The following is a 7,969-nucleotide window of genomic DNA, read 5'->3' as shown; positions in this document are numbered from 1 at the left end:
AGAAAACCCCCTTTAGCTGAAACTCTTGGGAAACTCATTGGCTCTCAGGTCAATGCACCTCACAAGGCTCCTATTGAGGATAAAACTGGAGGAAAGGATAGCATTAACCTCACAGAGCTGGAGAGAGTTCAGAATACAAGTGATCCTAACAGTATAGGATTTAAGTGTGAATGGCAGCTCCCAGAATTTAGCACAGAATAACATTGATGCTTTGATTGTTAGGAAATATTTCAAAGTTTTGCAGGCAACCTGCTTCCTTTCAGAGAGGATAGTGAATTAGTTGGCATTTTCCCTTTTAAAGAGTGCAGCTCTGGGCCTTGCATTTTCTGCCACACACTGAAACCTAAGCTTACTGTGTTGCAGATTCTGCAATGCATTATCACTGTATAATGACCACCGCTAAAATTGGGGGCAGGAACAACACTTATCAGACTTGGCTGATGACAACCTACAATCTAGAACAATCTAACCTTGTGTGGGAGATCACCAGAAAATCTCAGAGCTGAACTGGGAAATTGAAAAAAAAAAACCACCCTAGAAAGGAGGCATTGGAAAAACCATTTCCATTCTTGTGCCAAGAATCAACTCTTCAGTAATCAAGCTTGATTTGATGGAGTCATGTTGAATTAGATGAATGAATGAATTTGGTGCAGGATATCTGTCTGTTTTATTTATGCTAACATGAGACTAATTTCAGTGGTTATTAGAAATGGAATTCCACCAACAAGCCATCCCTATGAAATATCTCCCTATGTGTAAACACTTTATCACGTCATTGTGGTGGGAGTGGTGATTGAAAGCATATGTTTCTCTAGTCTTCGACATCTACATGATGTCATTTTTGTAGGAAGCACACTGAAGATAATTTAATGTCTACTGGTTAGAGTTGGAGCAAACCACGGGACTGTATGAAGGGGGCAAGAAAGTCTGCCCACCTCCAGTCAGAGACTGCCTCACATTGTGAGTCAGAGGTCTGTAACTGATGATCACTTACGTTTTGATTTATGTCTTGATCAGGAATTCCATTTTTTTTCAACTAACAGGTTCACTAGCCTGAAATAGTTGGAAAATTGTGCTCTATAGTGAAAGTGCAACTTCCCCGGTTCTAGTTTTTTCTTCTTGAAACTTCAGTACTAAAGGGATATCAGAATCTGGTTGATTCTGGAAGTAGCTACTATTTGAAATCCTACAAATCAAATTCCTTGTTGTGATCTGTTTAAATTGCACCTCTCTGCTAAGTATTGTGGTGCTCCAATTGAACAAGAACCTACTTTCAAAGTAAAATGGAGGGGAAAAAAATACAGGTGCTTCATGATTCCATCTTTATTCTTTATGTTTGGTTGGCTTTGTATAATTTTTGCTTTATGTCATTAACTTTTTGTGGCTTGAATATTGTGCTGTAACCCATTGAGAATCTCTGGGTTGTTGCAGGTGAAAACAAAAGAATGGTGGGGGGGGGGGAACCAGGCTTGTTTTCTAAAGGTGAAGGGTCATTTAGGCCACTACGTCCAACCTCTTCAATATGTAGAAATACAAATTAAAAAGTTGCAAACATCTGGCTATCTAGCCCCCCCACGTAAACAAATTGAGTGAAAGAAAGGCCATCATTTTGGAGGGGGGGGGAATTGGTTCCATTGTCGAACTATTTTTATTATTGGAAGTTTTTCTTATGTTCCATTGGAATCTGCCTGAATTAACCCCATTATATCTTATATTCTTTAATAACAGAAAACAGGTCTTGAGCTTTTTCTGTGTGACATTTGTTCACAGGCTATATCTTTAGAATGCTTTCATATTCCCTATTAGTCATATTTTCTAAATATATCCAGTTTTTCAATCTGTTGTCATAGACTTGCATTTTAACTTGCTGATCATCTTTCTTGTTGCATTTTTCCAAACCTCATATTTCTCTGAATTATTCGAAAAGGGTGGCATTGAAAACACAGGTAGTATGTGGCCAAAGTTGAATAAACTGGAATGATTACTTTCTGTGGTTTGGAAATAGTACATCTGTTGATTCAACCCACAATTGGATTTGTCTTTTTTTTTTTGCATGCAGAACACACCACTGGCTCAAATTCAGGCTGTAATCAATAACTATCCTAAGAACTTTTTCACAGATATCACTACCAAACCAGATATTCCCCATTCTATACATGTGTGTTTGATTATTATTATTTCCTAAGGGAAGAACGTTTCATCTAACTCTGTTAAATTTCATTTAATTACTTTCAGCCACTCTCTCCAATCTAAAATTGCCTGTTTTTTCTCCCAGCCAATTATTCAGCCATCTGCAATTCTCATTTCCTCAATCTTCTTATTCCAAGTCATTAATAAAAATATTAAAGAGTAGGACATCTAAGCCTGAACTTTGAGACATACCAGGTGATATTTCTACCCAGTTCCACAAGAAGCCTTTGATGAGCACTTTTTGAGTACAATTATCTACCTACCCAGTTCATCATCATTCACTTAACTGGCTTATTAATCAAGATGTCATGATGAAATTGTCATCTACCAAGATAATATCAGAGGTAGTGCAAAATAAAAGTTCATATGGTATAGAATAGTTAAGAGATACCCTTTTCTACTCACATAAACCATGGCTGTATATGAATTCAATTTTCCCTTGTTTGTAGTGAATATGAGCACAGAGCATGGAAAAAGAGGGATTTTGATAAGTCAACATTCATGAATTAATTATTCAGCAAAAGGAAACCAGAAAAAAATGGGCTGTCCTTCTTAATTAATTACATGACTATGAGAGCTTTCCTTTCAGAATCCAATATTGTTTCCAATGTCTGAAGCTGGCAATTTAAGGAGTACATGCATACCACACGCACAAAGAATATAATGAATGATGTATCCATTCCCCCCCTCCCCAGCATGTTTCCCACTCATGTGAGACGTGCTGCTGACATGCTTGGAACATCTTGAATATCCTTGAGGCTTATTAATGCAAATCTCTGTGTTTCCTTCTTTCCCAAGACGTGCTTCTTCTGTACCTTCAAGTGCTTGTCTCTGTGTCTGTATGCATGTGTGCCTCTCTCACTGTGTGTGTGCTTCTCCCAGAAAATAAGCACTCTTGGGTCAGAGGTCATGGCAGCAAACATGCAAATGAAATGCATCCCGTACTGATCTGACAAAACTCACCTAGTGACCATCAAATTATTGTCTTGTTTTTTTAGTACATAGTTTAGAGGAAAAAACAAATTAAGACATGAAAAATTCAGGCTAAACCCTGCAAGGTTCCAAAGCATGGCTGGGTTGGGAAAGAAATAAGGAAACAATCATGTCCTACTTCTCAGGCTTAGCATATGAATTTAGAGATTACAACAGACAAATCTGCTTGTGATTTATTTTCTTGCTTTTGGTTGGGATTAAATGTGTTACAAGTCATCACTATTATTTATTCCATAGTGATTAATGTTATTCAAAAACAGAATAGATGAGCCACTATGTCCCCTTGCTGGCTCCATCCAGAAATGGTGAACATGGAAAGAAAAAGCAGAACAGCCTAAGCAGGAGCTACCAAAGAAGTGAAGGGTCAAGGAGACTTATCTGCAAATTTCTATAACATTAGGTTCATGGGTTCACTATCTCTCTGCTTATCCTGTCTCAAAAAAAATATATATAATAATCACAAAATAGGATCATGGCAACCAATCCAGATTCTGTGAAGCAATATGTCTTCTAAGGTACTCTACTTAGAGAGTGAAGACAAACATCTGAGGAGGCCTGCTTGATATCTGGAACTCAAACAATATTCAAGCCTTTTGAACTCACTTATATCCAGGTTGATTATTGGAATTCAGATAATGCTGCTTGCATAATGGATATGAGCACTGTGAATAATTGGCATCCATTGGGTGCTATTGTATTTGCATTGTCATATGTGCACCCGGAGCTCTTTGGTGAAAGGTGAAAATCAGGTATCAATGGGCAAACAGAATGTGGTCCTCACTGTGGCTGTGGATGAAGGAAGTGAATGACACTAGTGATGGGATTTAATTTTTTTTACTACCAGTTCTGTGGCTGTGGTTCGATGGGTGTGTCATGGCTTGGTGGGCGTGCCTTGGTCGGTGTGGCAGGGCAAGGATACTGCAAAATCCCCATTTCCTCCTCATCAGCTGGGACTCGGGAGGCAGAGAATAGATGGAGGTAGGGCCAGTCAGAGGTGGTATTTACCGGTTCTCCAAAATACTCAAAATTTCCGCTACTGGTTCTCCAGAACTGATCAGAACCTGCTGAACACCACCTCTGAATCACACCCTTTACATGCCCAAACAGGCCATCCAACTCTCTCTGGGTCATCCTATTTCTAAGGGACAGGATTTGAAATAATCTTGGGTTATTGCTGTCATTGTCTGGGTTGTAAACTAAATAGCTAGACAACAGGAAACAGGCTCTTTTATGATGGGTAGTAAGTAAAGGGTGGCACGTATTTGGGAAAGAGATACGATTTTCCCGGGACATATGCTATATTTCAATTAGTGCTAAAGTTTATAGTTTAATTAGGGTATACTTTAATTAACCCTAAAGGCAAAGGGAGAGGAGACATAATGGTGGAAAACAAGCTATTTTGAGGCAGAAAAGAAAGACAGCAAGCTAGCTCAGCACTGCAGATGGGATTCCAACGTGGGGTGAGATAAGGAGGAAGAGGGAGACAAGGCATAAGAGAAAGAAGGAAGAGATATGGAATAGGCAGGAGTCCTGAAAAGTGGCCCAAGAAACCCCCCCAAATGGCCTGGTTTTTGGTTGGTTTTTTGGCCGTTTTCCAGCGCCCTGGCACCCGCAAAGACCAGCGGGTGCCAGGACGCACCGGACCATATGACCAGTCCGGTGCACCCTGGCACCCGCTGGTCATATGCACCAGACCATATGACCAGTCCGGTGCATATGTGCACACCAGAAACCAGAAAAACAGTTGGTGATGGCACATGTGTCCATAGAGAGGACTCTGCGTGCCACCTCTGGCATGCGTGCCACAGGTTCAGCATCATGGTTATAGGAACTGGAAGAGATTCTGCTTGGGAAATTTCTTAGGGATTCAGCTCTTGAATCCAGGACCAATTCTGTGTTCAGAGTTGTGGCTGTACATAGTTTTCCAAGCTGAGAAACCTGCCCTGCTTTGCAGACATCTGTAATACAATGCAATAGGTGGAAGATCTTTAGATTGTAATGAGTAGAGTCCACAGCAGAAAGTCACAAATCTAAGTTTCCAGTTTTTCTTATTTTGTGCCCACAGTGAGATGTTAAAAGTGTGCTCGGCTGAGAGATTGACTATTAATAGAAGCAGCTGTAGACACCAAATTTAGGAATGGAAAAGAGAAGAGAAAATATATAATAATTGGATCATCATCATCTATTCTGCTGTAGCTGTCTTGGAGGCAGGCTGTTGCTTCAAATTGTGTTTATGTGTGATCCAATAAGACATTTCGCATTGTTTTTCCATAACTTTCATACCAATTTATATCACAAGTGTTTTTCATAGTAAGGTGCTTGGCTTAATTTCTTTTAATTGGGGGAAATTAAAATCTTTTAATTTAATTTCTTTTAATTGATATTTTTATTCCTAAGAATTGGAGGATTCTTACCATGAAGCAAAGTTTATGTTCAGTTTAAACATTGATTTTCCTACAATCATTTTGGATATTTCTCCTAAACTATTATGGAGACATTAATGCTATGTGATGTTTCCCTAGAGATAGAAAACAGAATTGTATTCCTGTTGTTACTATTGTTACTATTCTTTTCAGTTGGTAGATATTGACAGATGTTGGTTTCATTCATTCTTGTTTTCAACAAAAGTGTTTCAATGCTAACTGGATGACAATCAAGCCAAAGTCTGTATAACTACTAATAACTGCAACTTAATGTCTTTCTTCTTGAAAGAAGAGCGTAATGAAAAACATACCCATTCAATCTTTCCCTCCCTGAAATGGATAACAAGCCCAACATTTATTCCAGTGAACTTTCCTTTCAGCTATTCTTTTCAAGAATTTGTCCTTGGGACATAGTTTCTTAATGACAGTGCCCAATGGTGAAAATTAAACCATGAATATACTAGCGAATGAATAGATATTTGGCTGTTTACAAAACAGAACTCTGTGCTAACAATATGTCTGGTTTATCTGTCTTAACCTTATCTAATGCAAGATAAAATCATTAATTAATTATTGTGATTGCTGCAAATTCCTTCAGGATTAGAAGCCCTATACCTTGCAGAGTCACCTCCTGGAAAACATAGGTAGATAGGTGCTGCTGAACTCATGGTTTGGGTTCATTAGAAAGCAGATGCTGAGCTAGATAGATCTTTGATTTGTTCCAGCACAGTTTTCTTCATGTTTTGTAACATGAGCAAATGCAGCATTCCATTATTTCTGCTGCCGATATTTTAACAATTGAAATTTGGTTTCACTAACTGTTTTGCCAAGGGGGGGGATATTTAATCATTACACTTCTGTCATCAAAATCTGCTTTCATTAGTTTTAACATCAGAAGAAAGAGAGTCCAACTATCCTTGCTTGAGAACTGCTGTCATTTATTGCTGGCAGCAATAGAATGTCTCAGGATAGTAAGGCTTTTCTTTGCTTTACTCAATTATGAACTTTTAGATAATTTCAGAAAGCCACACTGGAAATAATTGACTTTCCCCAGATGTGTTTTGTATTGTTTTCCTTTCCACATGTGTGCAATCAGGCCATCATATATTCATGCAGCAAATTAATGTTTTTGTGTGCATGTCTGTGAGATTCTTTGTGCTTTCTGAGGTTGGTTGTTTACTTGCAGACATTTCATTACCCAACTGGATAACATCTTCAGTGCTAGAAGGGAGTGGGGTTTGTTCTGTGTTCATTAAGTGGCTTATCCTGTCTGCGTTGGTGCGAGTTGTTTTCTTCTTGGTAGATCATGCTTGTCCTTATAGTTTGTGCTTGTCCTTATCTAAGTATATCAATACAGAACAAGAGAATAAAGATTCTTCAGAGAACCCTATATAGAAGAACAATATCTGCAAATAAAATCATTGCCTGTCCATGTTGGGATGACCTCAGAAATCCCCCAAAGATATGAACAGACTCATTCAGCACAGGAGGCTAACTTGCTCATTTGGAACGACAAAAACGGGGGCCTGTCTGGGACCCACTATAGTATTGGTCTGTCTCCTCTCAAGTTTTTTTTTTTCATCTGAAAGAGAGCAGGAAGCGGAAAATCAAGTCCAGGAGAAATCTGTAGTGAATATTCATAACTTCCAGATGGAGAGGAAGCTAAACTAAGCAGTGCTATAAAATGTGACAATTGATTCAGGTGAACTAGTTGAGCTTAAGGGAAAAAATGCTGACTTGAAATGTGCAGCAATGCCCTCTAGAAGATCTTGTAGGATCAGGTGCTTTCTTTTTCAGGATCATATCATACAATATGTGTTTCAGTCTCACAATTTATAACTCTGAATTTCTGGAGACAAATCATTGCTTTTTACTTCATTTTCAGGCTTCTGCCTTGCTGTGAATTTTGATAAGTTAATTTTTTTTTGAATTGTTCAGATTAAGCTCCTAGACTTTTCATGGTTATTAGTTGCAAAGCCAGCTGACTTAGAAACTGGTACTAGATTCTTTCTATGTTTTTAACCCTTGATTTCAAACACTGGCATACTAAATTATTGCCCTTAAGATCCTGAACATTTTTGTTGCCTCAAGCATTTACTGCTGGTTTTGCAGATATACATTGTTTTTTTTTAATACATCAAAGTTATATGGCTGCCCATCCCATAAAAAGTGACATGATACCTTTTCTCGTAATAAAACCTTATTCTAGCAAGTACTACATTATTGGTCACTGAAGTCTATTCACAGTTTAGAAAACAAAAGCAAAAATAATTAAGACTGTAGACCATATTCTAAGATGGGTAATTAGATTGCTTAATGTGGATTATCCTTGATGCGTGTTCATTTTTTATCTTAAGTTTAAT

The sequence above is a fragment of the Thamnophis sirtalis genome, unplaced genomic scaffold (genome assembly GCF_051295495.1).
Source record: "Thamnophis sirtalis isolate CommonGarterSnake01/CBP01778 unplaced genomic scaffold, rThaSir2_p1.2 scaffold_3, whole genome shotgun sequence".
Lineage (NCBI taxonomy): Eukaryota > Metazoa > Chordata > Lepidosauria > Squamata > Natricidae > Thamnophis > Thamnophis sirtalis.
The sequence above is the reverse complement of the archived record's forward strand: the minus strand, read 5'-3'. Positions refer to the sequence as shown.